General features: G+C 44.0%; 1 pseudogene; it reads right to left on the bottom strand.

Moving 5' to 3' along the window:
• LOC102980785 (40S ribosomal protein SA-like) overlaps positions 1–21,278 on the bottom strand; it is a 52,587-nt pseudogene extending 31,309 nt beyond the window's left edge.
• Between the last annotated feature and the right edge of the window lie 730 nt (positions 21,279–22,008).

The raw sequence follows: 22,008 nt of genomic DNA on the forward strand, positions 1-22,008 counted from the left end.
TTGATTTGCGTTTCTCTAATGATTAATGATGTTGAGCATTCTTTCATGTGTTTGTTCTTATATAGTTTCAACCACTTATATTACCATTACTTTTAATCAAAGTAATTAATTTCTGTTTTATAAAGAAAACTGCACAATAGATGATTGACCTTAGTCATATACAAGCATTTTAGCAGGCCAGAAAAAGATCTTGAATACACAAAACACAACTTTCTACTGCCACCCAATCCTTTTATACCTTCTTAAAGTGGCAAAAATGACCATGTTTATTAAATGACCCCCAATATAACCACACTATAACATATGAAAATGAAAACAAAAGTAAATAAATAATCAATACTTGTGTCCAGTATTTTCCTTTTATTGGCTCAATTAATATTAGTTCAAGGGATTTCCCTGGTGGCGCAGTGGTTAAGAATCCGCCTGCCAATGCAGGAGACTCGAGTTGGATCCCTGGTCTGGGAAGATCCCACATGCCATGGAGCAACTAAGCCTGTGCACCATAACTACTGAGCCTGCACTCTAGAGCCCGTGAGCCACAACTATTGAGCCTGCATGCCACAACTACTGAAGCCCGCGTGCTTAGAGCCTGTGCTCTGCAACAAGAGAAGCCACTGAAATGAGAAGCCCACGCACCAAAACAGAGTAGCCCCCGCTCACCTCAACTAGAGAAAGGCCCATGTGCGGCAATGAAGAACCAATGCAGCCCAAAATAAATATTAAAAAAAAATTTATATAAAAAATATTAGTTCAAGGTTTTAAGTTTCCTAAAATATTGAAAATTATGTGTGAGCTGACACATACAACACATAATTTTTGTTGATATAAAAAGCTGAGGAAAAAAGTTAAGGTTCTGTTGTCAATTAAAGAGCACTCTGGGAGCAAAGAAAAGATGGGCTTAGGCATTAGCAGCCCAGGAGGGAGACTTCCCTTGCAAAGCAGTTTCCCTGGCTCCCCCAGGAAAGTACACTGGAGCATCTTGGTGATGACTGACGAAATCCTCACAATATTGTCAAGTGGTAAATTCATGACTCTCACAGAAATTTAAAATGAACATGTACCAAGGATGTTATGTAATTCTTTAATTAATGAGGGAACCAGTAAGATGTTAAAATCAGTTTGAATCAAGATTTGACTTACAGTAGTTTGTAGTCTCTGTGAGACAAAATTTATTTGCATAGTTATGAAAAGGAATCATTTGCCCTGTTGTGGAAGAAGACATCTGCATTACCATCCATTTTCCACAACTTAACCTCTAATTCTAGAGTTGTGAAACAGCCTCGTCCACCAAAGGCAATCAGAGGCGTAAAGCCCATATAGAGTTAGACCGTCCCTGACAATCACACTAGGCAAGGCCAGCATTTCACAGAAGGTACTCTACTAATCGTTTTTCTTCATTTTTGAGACTTTCATGCTTTTTTTTCCCTAGGAGTTTTTGAAGGAGTTAAAAGTATCTGTGTGTGTGTGTGTGTGTGTGTGTGTCTGTGTGTCTGTGTGTCTGTGTGTGTGTGTGTGTATTGCGGGCAGGGTGGAGGGGTGGAGGGGAAGTATTAACATATTGGAAATGAGATCACATTCGGACAGTCTTCTATGCCATGCCAAAAAACTTACTCTGTGTACAATGATAAAGTTCTGAAGCACAGAAGTGACATGATCACTTTATATATTAAAAAAAATTTCACCCTGGTCTCAGTGGAGGATAGTTTATCAGGCTGGCCCTTGAGCCTATGCTTTTTATTATTATTAGTTTTTTTGGCTGCATTGGGTCTTCATCGCTGTGCATGGGCTTTTTCTAGTTGCAGTGAGCAGGGGCTACTCTTCGTTGTGGTGCGCGGGCTTCTCATTGCTGTGGCTTCTCTTGTTGAGGAGCCCAAGCTCTAGGCGCGTGGGCTTCAGTAGTTGTGGCACGCAGGCTCAGTAGTTGTTGCTTGAAGGCTCTGGAGCGCAGACTCAGTAGTTGGGGTATACAGGCTTGTTGCTCTGCAGCATGTGGGATCTTCCTGGACCAGGGATCGAACCTGTGTCCCCTGCATTGGCAGGCAGATTCTTAACCACTGTGCCACCAGGGAAGTCCCTGGAGGATAGCTTAGAGAAGAAAGAGACGGAGGTGTGAGTCCAGTTAGTAGGTTGGTGTGATGGTCCTGGGAATTAATAGGAAGAGGATGAGATGTGGCATTTCCCAGGTAAAACCCACTAGTATTTGGCAAGGTAGATTCAGAAACCCAGAGACAGGATATGTCCAAGACTACTTAAGGTTTCTTTTAGGTTACTTGTAGCCATTGTTGAGTCTGGGAATACAGGAGTGACAGTAGGTCCCAGAAGAATAAGTTCAGTCTTAGCCATACTGCCTGACTGAAGACCCAGAATCCTTCAATGACAACATCTAATAGAGAGAGGAAAGGGTGGTTGGGATTTAAGGAGCATTGGCAGGCAGATTCTTAACCACTGTGCCACCAGGGAAGTCCCTGGAGGATAGCTTAGAGAAGAAAGAGACGGAGGTGTGAGTCCAGTTAGTAGGTTGGTGTGATGGTCCTGGGAATTAATAGGAAGAGGATGAGATGTGGCATTTCCCAGGTAAAACCCACTAGTATTTGGCAAGGTAGATTCAGAAACCCAGAGACAGGATATGTCCAAGACTACTTAAGGTTTCTTTTAGGTTACTTGTAGCCATTGTTGAGTCTGGGAATACAGGAGTGACAGTAGGTCCCAGAAGAATAAGTTCAGTCTTAGCCATACTGCCTGACTGAAGACCCAGAATCCTTCAATGACAACATCTAATAGAGAGAGGAAAGGGTGGTTGGGATTTAAGGAGAATGATCAGGGCTGGGACAAGGTATCAAAGCCAGAGTGGCTGGGTGGCTGGTGAGGGAGACAGAAGCGGCTGGAAAGTGAATCCTGGCAAAGAGGAAAAGGGGCCGTGTAGAAAGCTGAGAAGCAGTGGTCATGGAGGTAAAAGATCAGTTACTTCCTCTGACCCTTTTTTCTACCACGTGTGACATTTACTATCACTTCCTGCTTTTTAGAGGCTATTTGGGGATATGTCTTCCTTAACCAACTGTATTTTCCCTGTGTAGCTCCAGGACCTCACTGAGAACCTTGAACACAGCTGCGATTCAAGACATGTTGAGTAAATTAATGGAAAGAACAAGTAAACAAAGAGGAAACTAGAGAGGAGTGTTGAGCCACAGAGGAGAAACTGGGAAAATGGTCTGCTAGAAAGGTCTTAAGAGAAACATCAGGATCACATAGAAAACTGTGTGGGTGGAGCCCGGAAGGTGCCAATAAAGATGGGGTGAACAACTTATACCACTCTGGTGGCCATGTGCCCAAATGCAGCCCCTTGCGGTCAGCCAGAGCAGTGCTGCCTGCAGTTGGGCCACAAGCCAACGCGTTGCCTTCTGAGCACACGTGTAGCGAGCATCCTTGTAGGGAGGCTCCCCTGGAAGGGAACTGGTCTCCTTTTGGATCTCTCGACATCGCTAGTTGATTGATTGCCCAAAGAAAGCACAGACTCATTATCACCAAGGAAAATATCCAACTCACCAAGACACTTAAGTTCCCACTTCTGATTTCACCCCTCTGAACAGGATGACCACTAGATTCTCTGTCAATGGGCACATTCACTCACCTGCCATTTCCCCTGCCTGCTCTCCTGTTACTGTTTGATGCCTTTCTCACTTTATAGTTATTGGCTGGCACTATAGAACTAGTATGTAAAAGTAGAAGTTTTATATTTGTCAGTTGCCAGCTTTTTACAATGTTGCTTTTTTTTTTTTTTTTTTTTGCGAAAGTTGACTTTTGATACTTTATCCTTGATTTCTGCCACATTAAAGTCATAGGAGCCAGGGGTGGGCCTGAGGCATTGAGGGTGACATACTCTGCCCTGGATGAGAAAAAACAAACACCCCATCTTATTCCTCTAGCAAAAGTGTAGTAATGTATTAACTTTTTAAACATTCTTCAGTTAGCACTCATTGTCCTACTATGGTGGAGAACATAATAAATATTAAAGCAACATTTTCCAAATACCTCAAATCTCATCCCAAATATATCAATAAGATCAAATACTTTAAATTCTTTCCATCTCTTTTGACTACAAGGATCCCTTTAAACTGCCAAACAATTTAGTGGAGCCTCACAAGAATGTCTGAACTTTAATGAACATTCTGATGCTTGAGAGAACATTATGACCAAAAGCTCTTATGAATTCAGTAACTCTGAATTTGCAATTAATTAATCACACTGTTATAGATTGTCACACTATTGGTCCAAAAAAAATCAACCTCCTGGTTTAGTTTCCTGTCACATTGACTCCGGATGGAGTGACCTGCTTGGCCAAGGGGACATCAATAAACTTGACACAGCAATAGCTTGGTAAGTGCTTGCCCTCTGGGGTTTGCCTTCTTGGAGCCTAGCTGCCATCATGTGAGGAAGCTGGTCTAGCCTCACAAGGGGAGAGAGAGGCCCACATGTCCCAGCTGAGCTATCAGTCCAGTCACCAGCTGACTGCCAGCTGAATACAGCCACATGAATGATCCCAGGTAGAACCAGCAGGACAACCCAGGCAACCAACAGAATCATGAGAAATGACAAGATCATTGTTGTTTTAAGCCATTAAGTTTTGGAGTAGTTTGTTATGCAGCCATAGATAATCTAAATACAATGGTATTTACATAATTTGAAATACACTAGTATGTAAATGAATGAGGTGGTTCATTCATTCATTTAATAAATATTTACCAGAGCCTAGTAAGTACACATTGTCCAGACTACTCTCAGGGCTGGCTCAGCATAAGGATCCATGGATACTTGATAATAACCCTGTGGCCCCAGAAAGTCTGAAATCACAGGTAGGGAAGGAAGTCCTAAATTAGGATAATATTCTATATAGAGTATTTTCAAAGTTAGGAAAAAAAACAAGAACAGCCTCCCCACCCCCACCCCAGGTCTGTAATGCAAGCCGACCCTTTAATTGTGGTGGTTTGATCACTGGTCTGAAAATAAAGACTTAGTTGTGGTTTTGTATCTGCCTGAGCTAATCATTTTTCTTTGCTCTACCCACGATTATTTGCTGTACTATGAGTTCTGTCAAACAGTTTGTCTTTAACAGTGACTAATCTTGTGTTAATGTAGCCCTTTACAGTTTACAAAGTGTTCTTCATTCTGCAAAGCAGTTTCACATTCATTATCTCATTAAACCTGGGAACAACCCAGGGAAGTTTTTTGCTCCAGGCCCCTTGGAGCAAATGTGCATGTAGAGGGTCAGTGCAAATCTGTCACCACGGTTGGACAAATGGTTTGGAGTGCAGACCTTATGAGTGGTTGGGCATTTTCATAAACTTGTATTAAAGATGAGCTCTCATAAATGACATCATAATACAATTTGAAATGTGATACTCCTTTATCAATAGTGTTAATGCTTTTTCAATTAGAATTTTATATCAATTTCTGTTTTGTTCTCTGGAACTTTTAATTAAGACAGAAAAACTTTAACATCTCACATCCTTCACAATATACATTAAACGTTTGGATGTTTCTCTCTTTGAGGCCCCTGTTCCCCCAGGGATATTTTAGCAAGAAGAATGTGATTCAAAGGTTTCCAGATGTTACTTTTCAGATGCGTCTCAGCATGCATCTATAAACCATCTGGTGGCAGCAGCAGCTGGACTGGCTCCAACTGTAAATGTACATTCAGGTAAAAGGGTATTAACAGAAGAAATTGAGCCGATGAGTGGTTTGTCAATTAAGTTTGTGATATTGTTTAATCAGTTGTTGAAATGAGCTCTCGGTAACCAAGACAGGCTTTCAAAATTCTATAGTCGGTTTTCCTTTTTGCTCAAGATGGGTATTCCTTACGTGGATATTCCAAATCCGTGGCTAGGTCAGAAACCATTCGTGTTTAGTCTTAGAGTTAACTCTGCTCTATTTAAGTGTTCTGAAGCATCCATAGTATTGCTTTTACAAATACGAAAATACTTTTGCATCCCCATATGCCCTTTCCAACCAGTGAAAGAAAGGACTGTCTCTGAAATGTGCTGGGGACAAACAGTTAGTGGGTATCTGGGGTGCTGGTAAATGTATATCTTGATCATGTGGCTTCTGAGTCAGGAAACTGCTTAAAGCATAAGTGAGTGGCAACATTCCCTAGTTCCTGGAATGAAAGATTATACTCCCTAGCCATCTGACTCTGGGACCTTCAACAGGGTAGGATCATCTCATGAATTCAGCTCCTTTTTGGGAGAAGTTTTGATGATATGCCAGGGGCTGGGCTGAACTTTTCCTAGCTATAAACTAAGTTTTAACTCTGCAAATTAACAACAGTAACAATAATTAGTAAAAAGTATGAAAATTAATTTTAAACATTTCAGGGAGAATATTCCATCTACATTAAAAAAATTACTTCCAAGCGCCTCAAAAGTAATTGATTTCCTCATTTAAAGATGGTAATAATAGCAAACATTCATTAAGCATTACTGTGAGCTAGGTATTTTGCTACTTGATTTATATAGATAATCTCATTTAATTATCACATTGAACCGATGGAGTTCTCTCATTAATCTTAACTTTACAGAAGAGGAAATCAAGGTGCCGGGTATTAGGAAATTTGCCCAAAGTCATAGATCTTGTAAATGATAGTTGAACTGGGATTGAACTGAACTAGATTGATCTAAAACCCCACATCCTTAAATATTTAATTATAATGCTACTCAATTATTGCTATTCATTCATTTATTTGTTCATTTATCCAAGAGAAGCTTTTTGAATACTGGGGAGTCACAGTTTAATAATGTGTAATCTCTTCTCTTAAGAAGTTTACAGTCAATGATGAGACCACAAATAAAAGACAGAATGATATATACAACAGCAGATATATGCAAAGTATGCTATGGGAACACCAAGAAAGGGAGTTTAAATCAGAATAAGAAAGTCTTCTGAGAGCAAAAGTCATGTATGGAGGAGTATGTGATGGTTATAGAGAGAAGAGGGGAAGGGCATAGCAAGAATATTCAGAGGCATGAGAAGCTAGCCATCCCGGAGCCCACCTGGACCTCCTAACCTTATTTCCTGGGTCTCAGAATTTTATTCATCTTTAAATCTTGAAGCAAAATGGAAGGACTTAAACATGAAGGCAGAGGTGGAGACAGGCTCAAACTGTATGTTAGAAGAAATTACTTGGAAAGCATCATGGAGAGTGGATTTGAGAGGGGTGAGGCCAGAGGCAGGAGAGTCTCTAGATGACCCAGGTCACAAGGGATGAAGGCCTGAATTAAAGCAGTGACAGTGGGAGGTGATAAAGCGGTGGGATCAGCCAGTCTTGAAGACTAGTTGTATTTGGAGGGAAAGGGCAAGGATTGGGTGGTGAGAGAGAGGTAGGCCTAGGAGGAGCCAGTAATTCCTAGCTGGAGCAGCTGTGTGAATGGTGGATGCCCTTCTATAATGCCAGCCTCACAGGGGGAGCAGGAGGACGCTGGGTGGAAAGGTGATGAGCTCAGTTCTGGTCATGGTGGTTTTCAATTTGGGATGGGACAGTGGATAAGCTAATATTTCATAAAGTGTTTAGAGCAGTACCTGCTACAGAGTATATAAGGATTTGTTGAATAAAAATTGAGTTCTCTGGTAGACAGTTAGATACCATATATGGTTCTGGAGCTCGAAGAAGTCTGGGCTGGAGACACAGATCTGGCACTCATCAGAATAAAAATGGTAGTGGTCACCATGGGCCTTCCCGAGGGTGTCTAAGGGTGTGTACAGCATGAGCAGAGGAGACTGAGGGGGAACGGACAGAGAGGCATGAGAGGAAACAGGAATAAGTGGTGTTCAGAGGCAAGGCAAGAGGAGACTGCAAGAAAAAGAAAGTAATTAATATTATCAATGACTCACAAAGTCAAGATAAGATATAGACCAAACATTGTCCATTGGATTTAACTGTATGGACATCTGTGATCATAATGAGAACATTTTGGTGAAGGAAGGTTGGGCAGCAGTAAGGAATGAGTAAAAGGAGACAAATGGATGCAGCTAAGATAACTTCCTCCCAGAGTTAAATGTGGAATGATAGAGAAAAAGGGCAAGATTTGGAGGTAGATATAAGATTGAGGAAGGTTGGTTGGTTTGTGTTTTTAAGATAGAAGATTCTTGAGCCTCTTGGCCGAGCAGGGTGAGAGGGAGAGGAGGGACCGATGGAACATGAAGGAAGAAAGAGATGGTCCCAGAGTTCAGAGGAGAGATGAGCTATGGATGGCAGACGAGGACCACAGGAAGGGGAGATGGATGCAGATGAGCAAGTGGTAGGGCTGGAGGAGAAACATGTCCACCCAATTCAAAGTCTCTTGCTCAGTTCTTATCTCTGTGAAAGTACTGATAGTTTGGCACTGTACTATTACCACTCCTTCCCTGCAGGCAATGTCTTCACTTGCTTGTCTTATACAGGGGTGGGTTGGTTTACCTCTTCCCTCTCAGGATGAGTCTTTTCTATCTTCTCCTCAGGTGCTTCTTTTTACCTCCCAGCCCTTGGGTGTCCCCTGAGGAGTCCTCCTTGGTGCTGTTTTCCTATATCTCAACATTCTCTCTCTGCACAGTGATATCCATGCTTCTGGAGTCACCTGCCACCTGCCAGCTGGTGTCTCTACCTGAATCTCCCCTCCTCAGGTCACTTCTCTTCACCAAGCCATTTTATGCACTTATGCACCGCTGCAAGATTGATACATTTCAGGAGTTCTGATCTGGTCCTTTCCTTGCTCAGAAACCATTGATAACCAAATCCCAACCAACCCTTCCAACCTTATTTCCTATCACTTGGAGATTCTGCCTGACTCACTCATCAGTACAGGGTTCTTTGTTCCTGACACCCCTGTGACTCTCAACATCCTTGTTTTTAGTGTATTTTATCATAATAAAGTATTAAAGTCATGAGAGGCAATCAATCTAGTAGGAGAGACTGGATTGCCTCCTTTGAGCTATCCGGAGATAGCATAGATCTAGGAGATGTGGGGCTTGGCTGCAGAGGTAAAGAATGAGGCAATAACGTGGAGCCAAATCCATGGGGATAAAGAGTAGAACAGCAAGGAGGAAGACCCAAGGGGAAAGAGCTCCCCTGCACCCTTGCAAAGTACAGTAAGCCTTACTTCTGACTCAAGGGGGACAGCAAAGCAATGCTTGTTCTGACCTCTGGACCCCTGAGGGTATCCACGGTTGACAACAATTGGGTCCTTTTGTATGTATTTTCCACCACTGTGGGTAGTGTCAGTAGGGCTAGCCCACCCTCTATTTAAAGTAAATGGCTCACTGTTCCTTGTACACACCACGCCAGACTTTCCTGCTTCTATGTCCTCACTCATGCTGTTCCCTTTGCTAGACACCCTTCACACACTTCTCCACATCTGCCAATCCAGTCTTCAAGAGCTGACTCAGATGCCATCTAATGAATGAATATTCCTATCATCTCCCTAGGGTAGCAATTTCTCCCTTCCCTGAACATCTATTTTGGTCAAAGTCACCTAGAGGTCCATTTTTTTTTTCAGAACCAACCGTTGTTCCTGAAGAACCCGGAATGTTCTTTATTCCTCAGCACCAGAGGAGCAAATGGAACTAGGGAATGGAAAGAGAATAGCCAACTCTCCTCCTCCCCGCCCCTCCTCCCCTTCTCCCCCATACCTTGCTAATCACAAAGGAGAGCACTCTACCTTAAAAACATGGAGGTCTGGCTGATCACCATCTTAGCCCTGGAATCAAATTTAGCATCATGATTGGGATTGACATATATACGCTAATATGTATAAAATGGATAACTAATGAGAACCTGCTGTATAGCACAGGGAACTCTACATAGTGCTCTGTGTGACCTAAATGGGAAGGAAATCCCAAAACGAAGGGATATATGTATATACATGGCTGATTCACTTCACTGTACAATAGAAACTAACACAACATTGTAAAACGACTATACCCTAATTAAAAAAAAATTAGCATCAAAGGAGACAGAAAGTGTCTGTGTGTGGGGCAGGCCAGCTGGGAGTGGGGGTGGGTGGGAAGTAGTCTGTTCTAGATTTTTTAAAATTTAAGAGACATAACAACCAAATGCATCTTTGATTGGATATCTAGTCCAAAAAAATTTACAAGATCTATTTTGGAAATAATTTGGGAAAATCTGACATTAAGTCGGTATTAGATGATATTAGGAAATTGTTAATTTGGTTAGTGTATAATGTTAATTTAGTTATAAAAGAATGACTTCTCTTGGAAATGCCTGTTGAAATATTTTGGGATGAAGAGTCATTATCTCTGCAGTAGTTCAGCAAATATATATATATATATATATACATATACACACATATATAACATAATATATAAAATATATAATATGGATAATATATAATATGGCAAAATGCTAACTAGGTGGTAGATTGTTCATTATATTGTTCTTTTCACTCTTCTGTAGATGTAAAATTTTTCATAATAAAAAAAATTAAGTAAGAGAGTAGAGGTAAAAAGTGACACCAGACTTCTTGGCCAGGTGGAGAGAAGAAACCAGGACTAAGAGGGACCGAACCGCACCATGATGCTGAGAGAGAAGTGGTCTCAGGTCTGGGTGCAGAGCTCCTCACTGGAGGTAATGATATTTCTTTCACCTCAATGGTGAGAAGGGAAAATGAAAGGGGACACCTTTATTCTTTCATTAAAGAAATTCATTTAACATTTGGCAAAAAACCTACTCTGTTCCAAGTACATTCACAGATGCCAATTTATGTAATTCTCACAATAATTTTGTGAGACAATTTTTGTCCTTATTACTTTCATTTTTATAGGTGAGGAAAACAAACCCCAAATTCAGTGATTTTATTTAGATCCCAGAACCAATACATGGCAGAGCGAGAATGTGACCCGGGTTCTGCAGATTCCAAGTCTTATGTCATTCTAAGATCCTTTCACTGTCTTTTCCTGGGGAATAAAGGCCAAAGCCCCTGGGACAGAGCCATTAAGCCCATGGAGATTGTCTTGGGTGGATTTGGGGGAAAATAGAGAGGTCCCTATTTGGGTTAGCCCTAGTATCCTCTGGGTATGATATTTTGCAAAAATAAACCATTGGGCCTATCTGAAGGACCACAGTATTTCCTGGTTTCATCCCAACAGCCCCCGAAATTGCGAGTTTGCTAACTGCGGTGTAGAGAAATGTTTGCTGATCCCTTGTCTAGCCATCAGGCCAGCATGTATCACATAGGGACTTCTGTGGTTGCACCAAGGGAGCAGCAAGGAAATCCAGCTGCCTTTGGGGGTCAGGTTCTAATGAAGGAGAGATTTCTGAGTCAAAGCAGACAGTAGACGCTCAACCACATCAGGGAAGAAACAGACACAGGCAGAGGTCTAATTGCAGTACTGGGGAATGCTAACTGATTAGGCAACCGCAGGGCGGGACGTTCCGAGCTCCTGGGCTGGAGCAAAGCGGAAGAGTGAGGCTGGAAGGTGAGCTGAAGCAGGCAGGGAGGCACAAATTGTCAGGATCTGTGAACATCTGGGGACGCTCAATCGGGAGGAAATGTAGACCTCCCACACGGTAGCACATTTATGAGCTTTGATTATACACTAAGGTACAGAAAAAAATAACAGAAACTAGTGCACTGGTAAATAATACCCCTGCTTGATGCATAAAACCTGCAGCTTTCTTGAATCTTTCCTTTTCACCACGTTTAAAAGGCAAATGATGCCAAGTGTATTAACGTGACAGGAAGGGGGCTGAGCTCCTGTTTAACACTGACCGCTCCTGGGAGGCCGTGCCAAGTAGGAGCCTCCTGAGCCACTAAGGGAACTGATGGCCCCAAGTTTCCTCTGGGAGACCTGAAAATATGTCACTCAGGCTTTGAAGTCTCAGAACCAGTGCAGGAGTTGGGAGGCAGGGTGGGGCTGGAGGGTAAGGGATGAGGGCCTCACTCACTTATTCACTCACTCATTCATTCACTCATTCATTCATTCATTCATTCGGTATAATGTTAAAAATGTGTGCTCTGGCGTCAGCACATCTGGATTTAAATCCCAGCCCCACAGCTTCGGAGCTCTGTGAACTCCAGCCAGTAACTTAGTCTCTTTAAGGCTTTGGTTTCCTCATCTTACACAAAAGGGTCCTGTTATCAGGAATAAAATGCATGGTAATACGATAATGCCCCCACTGGGCAGGCACACGGTGGGTGATCCATCGATGTATGCTATAATCGTTATTGAGTCTTTCAATAAATACGTAATGAGCGCTGGGCTAGTTTCTGAGGGAACAAAGATGGTGACTTTGGGGGCATAATTTTACCCCCACTTGTGGAATGAGACATTGGCCAAATTTTTCTTCCAGGCTTCGGTTCTCCTTTCCTTCTATTTCCATTTTTCCCACTTTCCCACGTATGGAAAACTTAATGGATGTGTTAGGGGAGCCACTGACCGAAACCACGCTCCCTGGCCAGCCCCGATAGTAACCACTTGCATGAATTCTCTTACAACAGGAGTTCCTGGTAAGAAACGCGGAACTAAAAAGCTACCACCAACCAGAAGAATTCAGGAAAGATCAAAGGAGAGAGGAGACGCCAGTCCATGTGTCCTACCATCCTACCAGAATCCTCCTCCCTGGAATCCATCTTGGCTGAGCAATGCGGGCCACCAGGAAGAACCCTGAGTCAGAATGATTGGCCAGAGACGACCCGGAAACTAACCCCATCACCATAAAACCCGAGACGGAGAGCCACGTGGCAGAGCAGTCCTCCTGGGTTCCCTTACCCTCCTGCCCTCCGCCCGGGCGCCCCTTCCCAGTAAAGTCTCCTGCTTTGTCAGCACGTGTGTCTCCTCGGACAATTCATTTCCGAGTGTTAGACGAGAGCCCACTCTCGGGGCCTGGAAGGGGTCCCCTTTCCTGCAACAGATGGAACAAGGGAGAAAGTGGGCTCCGTGGTCAGAGAGGTGATGAGAAAATGAGAACATTCTAGAATCCTCTCTGTGCCTGGCACACAGTAGGGACTTGGTAGTTGAATAATGTGCCTCCAAATTCTCAGAAGGAGAATGGAAATTTTAATCCAATTTTCCTGGTGTTTTTAATTAAAATGGAGTCACTCATTTGGAATTCAGGGGTCGCAAACTGGACCAATGGATCAGGTCTGGTGCAGTGATAAGTTTTGTTTGGCAAGTTTTAAAATTGGAAAATTTCACATGAAAACCCGGATTTCTGGCTTCTGGAAAATGTGCAGATCTGCAACCCTGAGCCTGCATTCCCGTGTGGAGAGGGAGTGGGTGGAGGCTGCCACCATTCCAGGGGACCCTCCTGCCCTCTCCCCTGCGGCACCACCACCCCTATCATATTACAGCCTCCCTCAGCTGGGGCACTACCTGTTTATATACTTTCCAAGTGAGCCACGACTGCATTTGCTCGTCTTGGCCACGCTTGAGGTGATCACAGTGAGGAAAGCAGAGCTCAGAGGACTCCAGGTGCAGCCCTTTCTCAAACCCACGCTCTCCCCCAGCGTTCCTTCCGGTGCTGGGGCTTCCAACTCCCACGACTGATCTTTCTCTTTCCATGCAGATATGTTGGCCCCTTCTCAACACTGCCGACACCGCCCTTTCCTTAAGATTACTCCCCCTCCAGGCAACAAGGAAACGACTGAATGACAATTACTGTGACATCTGATACAAGGGCAATTTCCCTCTGGTTAGCCAACCCCAGGATGGAACAGAACTGCACATTCTTTGCATACCTTTAGCGTGACTGAGGGTGATCCTGTAGTGAAGGCTTTGCTGATTCCGAGATCAGGACATTCAAAAGTGAAGGCACAGGGGGCTCAAACATCATAGAGTACGGTGGCTTTCAAGCCCACTTCGTTCTTTTTATACCTGCGCTCCTTTCATTATACTTTTATTTATTTATTTTTTTACCAAATGAACTCTTACATGGGGCCTGATCAAATCAGAACTTCACCTGGCAGTACCTTCTTTGATTCCTGGAGGCCCAGAGATCGCAGATTGAAAAACACTGGTCTAATCACACTGTCTCTTTTACAAATCAGGAGGCAGAGGCCTGGAGTGGGACAGCGGCCTGTCCAAGCTCACGGAGGGAGGAGCTCACAGAGTGGATTCAGAGACGCCTCATGACGGGTCTGGCACGCTTTGCCCCCCAGCGTGCTGTCCTCAGGGCAGCTCCCACAGCAGCAGCACTAACAACTGGACCCCTGGGTGTCACTCCTGCTGAACCGGAGCCTTCACCTTACAGCACTCAAGTAGGGTCTCTGTCTAGCTGAGTGATGGCTCTTCGGGAAGTGTCACTGAGTTTCTGAGTTTGAGGTTCATACAGTCTGAAAGCTGCTGCCTCCCCGGAGCAGCTAGCCCCCCAGATGGCCCTAGTGATCCTGCGTCCCGGTGTTCACACCCTTGTGCAGTGCCCGCCCACACTCTGCTAGCTTGGTCTTTAGCCCAGTGGAATATGGCAGAAGTGACGGGTGTCACGTCGCAGATTAGGTTAGAAAGACACAGCAGCTGGCATTTCTCTTTCTCATCACTCACTCTGGGAGGAAGCTCTGTTGAGAGTAGCCCTATGAAGAGTCTCATGATGAGGCACTGAAGTCCACTGCCCAACGGCCACTGGAGGGCACTTCAAAGCATGTCCTGCAGCCGTAGTCATGGGTGCAGGGACTGCTGCCCTGGCTGACAGACAGCTTGACAGAAACCCTACAAGAAAATATGAGCCAGAACCCCCCCAGCTCGGCTCCCAGATTCCTGACCCCCAGAAGCTCTGATATAGCCAAAGTTTGTTGTTTTAAGCGGCTGAGTTGTGATGTGATTTGCTACCCAGCCCTAGATAACCTTTACACAGCAGCACTGCAGTGATGTGGGGTGATGGGCATCCTTAGGAAGACTTCCAAATCCAGGCAAAAACATACATGTCTGGCTTCCTATTGCTAAAATTATCCTGACGACGTGGATCAAAGCCAGAATTAGAGTGTTATTTCATTAGATTTAACCAAAATATATATATTTATGGTATTTGGGAGGAGGTTTAAAAAAAAGAACTGCACGTGGAACTAAAGATGGAGGTTTTTTAAAAAACTGAGGTATATTTCTTTTAACAGAAAATTCATCCTTTTTTAAATAAATTTTTATTGGAGTATAGTTGATCTACAATGTTGTGTTAGTTTCAGGTGTACAGCAAAGTGAATCAGTTATACATATACATATATCCACTCTTTTTTAGATTCTTTTCCCATATAGGCCACTACAGAGTATTGAGTACAGTCCCCTGTTCTATACAGTAGGTCCTTATTAGTTACCTATTTTATATATAGTAGTGTGTATATGTCAGTCCCAGCCTCCCAATTTATCCCTCCCCCCACCCCCACCAGTAACCATAAGTTTGTTTTCTACATCTGTGACTCTATTTTGGTTTTGTAAATAATTTCATTTGTATTATTTTTTCAGATTCCACATATAAACAATATCATGTGATAAAATTAATCCCTTTAAAGTATACAATCTTTATTGTCATTTTTATTCTACTCACTATGCTGTGCAACCATCACCTTTATCTAACTCTAGAACAATTTCATCACTCCAAAAATATGACTTATTTGTTCTTCCCATTTCCTGACAACCACTAATCTACTGTCTGTCTCTATGGCTTTGCCGATTCTGGACACTTCATAGAAACGGAATCATACAGTGTGTCCCTTTTTATTTGGCTTCTTTCACTAAGCATAATGTTTCCAAAGTTCATCCATGTTCTATCATATATCAGTACTTCATTCCTTTTTATTGTTGAATAATATTTCATTGTATGGATATACCACATTTTATTTATCCACTTATCGGCTGATGGGCATTTAGGCTGTTTCCACTTTCTGGCTACTCTGCATAATGTTGCCATGAGTGCGTGTGTGTTTACACATTTTTGCATGAACATATATTTTTAGTTTTTTGGGGTATATACCTAAGAGTGGAATTGTAAGATCATATGGTAACTCTATGTTTAAGTTTTTTTTTTTTTCAGTACGCGGGCCTCTCACTGTTGTGGCCTCTTCCGTTGCGGAGCACAGGCTCCAGATGCGCAGGCTCAGTGGCCATGGCTCACAGGCCTAGTCGCTCCGCGGCATGTGCGATCTTCCCACACCAGGGCACGAACCCGTGTCCCCTGCATCGGCAGGCAGACTCTCAACCACTGCGCCACCAGGGAAGCCCTATGTTTAAGTTTTTGAGGAACTGCCAAACTGTTTTCCACAGTGGCTGCACCATTTTGCATTCAAGTGGGTATTTTTAACCTAGTAAACAGTCTAACGGCTATACAAAAAGGGAACTTAAAAATATGCATAAAATTGAGACATTTTATGTCTCAATTTTATAGAGAAATTTATTTCATTATATTTGAGTCTCTGCTTCTGACTTTTCATCATTTAGCATGTCATTGGGCATTGCACAGACTCAGGACTAGTGGTTATAGTTGAGACTGCTAGTTGTACCCTGACATCTATTCTTCCTTCTAAGTAATTGAACCTTTGGTTTTAAGCTGGTACTTCATAAAGGGGAGAATTCTCAGCTTCCTATGCAGATAAGTATATCCATTGACTAAGTTCTGATGAATGAAATGTAATCAGAAGTTTGGTATGTGACTTCCAAGAAATACCCTCAAAGGGAGGAGACATGTCCCTTTTCCTCTTCCCCTCTTCTGCTAGCTGGAATGCAGATGCAATGGCTGAGCTCAAGCTGACAGTTTTGGACCAGAAGGTGGTGACTCTGTGCTAAGGAAGGCAAAGCAAGAAAATAGAAGATGCCTGTGTGCTTGACATGGCAGAACCCTGAACTAGTCATGGATTGACCATCTTCAGACTTTTTAAATGTGAGTTAAAAATAAATTTTTATCTTATTCAAACTATTGCTATTTGGTGTTTCTGGTTATATACAGCTGAACTTAAACCTGAAAAACCAAGTGCTTAAGAGTAGTGACTAAAAGTGCAGTCTTTGGAGACTAACAGTCCTGAATTCAAATCCTTGAAAGTTTTCTCTTCCTCACTTCCCCAATTCAATCATAGTCAATACCTATAATTTTACCTCTTTACTCTCTCTCAGTTTTTTTCCATCTCCAACATTGCCTCCAAGCCGCCATTGTCTTTCTCTTGGACTTCTAAAATAGCCAACAATGGTCATCCATCTCCACTCTTGCCACTCTTCAACGTGTTCTCCATACAGCACTCAGTGTGATCTTCTTAAACTACAATTTAGGTCCTGTCACTTTGCTTAAAACTCATCAATGGCTTTCCATTGATCTTAGGATAAAGACTAAAATCCTCAAAGGCCTTGTGGGTTCTAACCTCTTTCTTCTTCAGGCTCTTCTGGACCCATGCACCTCTCTTTCTATCCACTTCGGCCTCACTGACCTTCTTTCGATTCCTTGACTAAGTCATGATGAATCCCACCACAAGCTTTGCACATGAGCCTGCTCCTTTCCCGGGTGATGAAGCCAGGGTGATGTGCTGGGGTACTGCCAACAGCACACAGGACAGTAGACAGAGGCTCTGCACTTAGCAGCACCCCAATCCTAAGACAAGCCAGGTGAGGATGGGCCCCATGAGGTCTCCATGCCCTAGTCTCTTGGGATCCAGGCCAGGCCTGTGCTGGGCCAAGGGAGAGAGTCTACTGATAAAGGTGGTCATGCAGGAGTTCATCCCACCAGGGCCTGGCCTCTGCCCCTGTGAGCAGCACTTGCCCCCCTGTGCTGGGGGCCTATTTGAGGGCCATTCTTGTCGCCTCCTCTAATCAAAGTTCATTCAGTCCCAATGTTCGCAGTCTTCCCCTGTGCCCTCCCCTGGATCCTACCAGAAGCAGTAATAAATTACACCAGAGCTCTCTCTTCCCTGCGCCTTTCTAGGTCATTTCCTGGAGGGATGAGGGGAAGGCAGGTAATGAATAGCAGACCTAGAAGACACAGGGGTGCTCTGCTGCTGGGACATAACCAGGAGCCACCTTGCCTTGGCCACCACTGAGCCAGAAGCATCCTCCTGGCCCTGTCAGCATGACTGGAGACATAATTTGCAGACTCCTAGTTAAAAAATTATTAAACATTTCAAGATGGTGACAGCAGAGCTTTGAACCAAGCACAGGGCCCTTTTGAGCACAAGGTTCTGCAAGACTATACAGGTCACACACCCAGGAAGTCAGTTCTTCCTTGCAAGTCCATGATGTTACAACAGCTGCCAAGTGAGACTGCCAGAGAGACTCTGAGTGAGCAGGAGAGTCTCCTGGGCCCATGTTTATGCTTGGGATGACAACAGAAGGAGGAGGGAAGGTGGAGGGTTGGATAGTCATGGGCAAAACTTTGTGGAAGGCAGAGCCTGAGTGTCTGCATGCCCATTTGCCTGCTTGCCCAGGATTGAGCCTGTTATACATGTCACCTCCTCATGTCAGTGGCCTGTCCTCATGGATGTCCCCATTTATCATGATGGGGTGGGGAGAACACAAGTTCTGCTGCTTGCTGGCTGGGTGAGACTGTAACACCCATGAGATTTCCCTCTTCTGCTTGGATTTTTGATATCTGTGATCTCTCTTTATCCCAGCTGAAATTACTTTTCTCCATAGGATCAGGGCTCTGAGAATTCCACACTTAAGGGGCAAACCAAACAATAGGCATATTTATTACCATGGATGGGCTATTGGGTACCTGATCGTGGGACTGGGAATGTTGTATACCCACTCACCCATACACTGCTTTCCCCAGAAAACACATAGATCACACACACACACACACACACACACACACACACACACACACACACCTTACCTTTACCCAAGTCTCTTTTGGAGACGGGTTACAAGTCCATTTAAAAAATTGAGGTCATGCTATGCTCTGAATGTTTATGTCCCCTAAAATTCACATTAGAAACCCTAACCTCCCAAGTGATGGTATTTAGAGGCGGGGCCTTTGGGAGGTGATTAGGTCATGAGGGAGGAGCCCTCATGAATGGGATTAGTGCCCTTATATAAGAGACTCCAGGGAACTCTCTTGCCCTCTTTCTGCCATGTGAGGAGACAAGATGTCGGTCTGCAACCTGGAAGAAAACCCAAGGCCTGGACCTGATTTTGGGCCTTGAGCCTCCGGAACTGTGAGAAATAAATATCTCTTGTTTATAAGCCACCCAGTGTGTGGTGTTTTGCTATAGCAGCCTGAGTGGGATAATAGAGGTCAGAAGGTGATGTGGGGTATAGAGTGCTCCTCCTCCCTGGGATACCTCTCTCCTCACTCACTCCCACCGAATCTTTGTGAAATTCTACCATCCCTCCCAAAAAGAAAACTAACAAAATGAAACCAACCAAAAGCTCAACACAGCCTCCCTCACATTCCCCAATCCAAGGGGTGGCTGTGGCCTTTTCGAAGGAGTCCATATGATTTGGGGTCAGCCCTAAAATGAAACTTGTGTTTGTAATGAGGGATTGTAATCCTCCAGAAACACTTTGAGAGAACTGAGGATGTGAGAGGGCTATACCCATGTGGAATATTTACAAGACATCATTTCACATGGTCCACAATTTTCAAGATATAACAAAAATCAAACACTCGATTATTGGTCACAGCACAATAGTAAAGAAAAGAGGCCCACTAGCTTCCCAAACAAAGATCGTATTCAGCTTCCCGATCACACATGTTGAAATCTCCATTCCCTCATAACACTTGAAGCTGCTTCAGCCCATTATGGGGCCAGGGATCACTCCCTCTGGAGGCTTAGACAAACAGCCAAGTTCCTTAGGTGAGGGTCATCATTGGATTTGTTTCCCTACCAGATGGTTTCCAACCACCTGGATGTCATCCCTCCCACCTCCAGGCCTGCAGCTGGAATGACCACTCTTGCAGCCAATTTCACTTTGCCTCTTGTGAGCCTCACCCTTGGCAAGTCTTCCCAAGAAAAGTGAAACTTGATGATGGAATTTAAAGTCTTTAGAAATGGGAAATCAAGTTAAGAGGCACATAACAAGTGCTGGGTAACAGGAATGGATGAATGAATGAATGAATGAATGAATCTAACCCATGAGCCAACAACTTCACTAATAAGGGGGAAAAAAACTGCATTGCAGGGTTTTTCATGTTTGTTCCTCAGCACACCTATTGGAGCATCAGCTGGCGGGTTTGTTAACAGTGCAAATTTCTGGGTCCTACCCCAGACCCACTGGATCAGAATCTTTGGGAGAATTTGCTGGATCCGGCATTGCTAGCAAACTCCTCAGGGAGTTTCGTGGGTTTACAGAGTTGGACTAGCAGTGTGCCACAGGCACTGTAGCTTCGAGAATTTTGGACCAAAGACTGTCAGGGAGTTCTGCCATCATGATTAATATCAAGCGGTTCCTTTTCTTGAACAGCAGTCGGGGGAAATATTAACAGATACTCACTTTGGTTTGTGGGCTGAGCTAAAGCAAAGAAAAGCCTAGAAGAGCCAAAGGACTCATAAAAGTGCATGAAATATGCTACTTTGCATCTTCTCAGTGAAAGAGAGCTCAGCGCCACTATGACCCAGAGAAAAACAGATGATGTTTAACCATGCATTAAAATGGTGCCTGGTTCCTAGTAATTTCACAGGGAGCCCCGAATTTCACTTCACGCAGACAGCAAGCAGAGTGGGGAAAAAAAGAGGTGCTAGTGGCTCCGGAGCACTCTGATCTCAGAAAAAGACAGGAGGGTTTTCCTTGAACAATTACTCTCTTGCAAATACCAAATGCCAGCTACAGAGCTGACGTCTAGACTCAACAGAATGTCGCTATCAGCGGGAAGGTCTGTAAGGAATAAACCCCTGTGATGTTGCACAGTTCAGTTGCATTCAGTAGAGCTTGCTTCCCATAATTTACCTGCTTGAATAAAAATTCGTCGCTGCTCCACAAAGGGACCATTTGTAAGGAGTTCCCAGGATCTCAAAGGAGTTTCCACGCTGACCAGTGTCCTCACTTTATTCAGAAGCTCTGGGGACACAAACTACAAGTTCTTACTTGCTAGACAGAAAAAAAGCACTGATTCCTTAACTGCTAGGGAGCAGAATATTGTGGAGTTTCATAAAGGCATAAAGTTTCTACTTAAGACTCTCTCACCTGTTCTTTGCACTGCCAATTAATTCTCCATCACCCCTTCCACTCCCGCACCTTGGCCCTACTCTTTCTTCTGTGGACTTCTCACTTTGGCCAAAATTGGGAAATAAGTGAGCTTCGTCTGCAGAGCTCCTCTCTTGCTCCCACTTCCCTGCCTCTCCCCAGGGCTGGAAGCCCTCATCTCTCCCTCCATTTTCGGCCTCCATCCCTAGCAGAGGGCCTGCCCAGAGCCTGAGGCTGGGCTCATCCTGAGAGGCTCACAGCCTCTTCCATACTGCTCTCCACCAGATTTCATGAAGACAGTGTCTAACCGTTAGTGACTGAAGCTGGCTTACCATCCTCCTTACATGGATGACTTCTAAATCACCCACTGCCCTGGCTGTCTATCTTCATCTCAGCAACTCAACTACTCACACCAACAGGTGATCTTGAAAATGGTGCCAAGTTAAACCATCCTCCTCCTTTCCTAGGAACATCCTCCTGATTCCACTGTTGCCTACTGGAGAAAATGTGAAGCAGGGAGATTTGATCTTTGGACCCTGTCTTCCATATTCTTCTCTTCATACTCCCCTCGTCCGAGCTCTTCTTTTTTTTTTTTTTTTTTGTGATATGCGGGCCTCCCTCTGTTGCGGCCTCTCCCGTTGCGGAGCACAGGCTCCGGACGCGCAGGCCCAGCGGCCATGGCTCACGGGCCCAGCCGCTCCGCGGCACGCGGGATCCTCCCAGACCGGGGCGCGAACCCGGTTCCCCTGCATCGGCAGGCGGACGCGCAACCACTGTGCCACCAGGGAAGCCCCTTCTTTTTTTTTTTTTAATTTTAAAATTTAATTTTATTTATTTTTTTATACAGCAGGTTTTATTAGTCATCAATTTTATACACATCAGTGTATACATGTCAATCCCAATCGCCCAATTCATCACACCCCCACCCCCCCC

The sequence above is a fragment of the Physeter macrocephalus genome, chromosome 4, assembly GCF_002837175.3.
Source record: "Physeter macrocephalus isolate SW-GA chromosome 4, ASM283717v5, whole genome shotgun sequence".
NCBI classification, from domain to species: Eukaryota; Metazoa; Chordata; class Mammalia; order Artiodactyla; family Physeteridae; genus Physeter; species Physeter macrocephalus.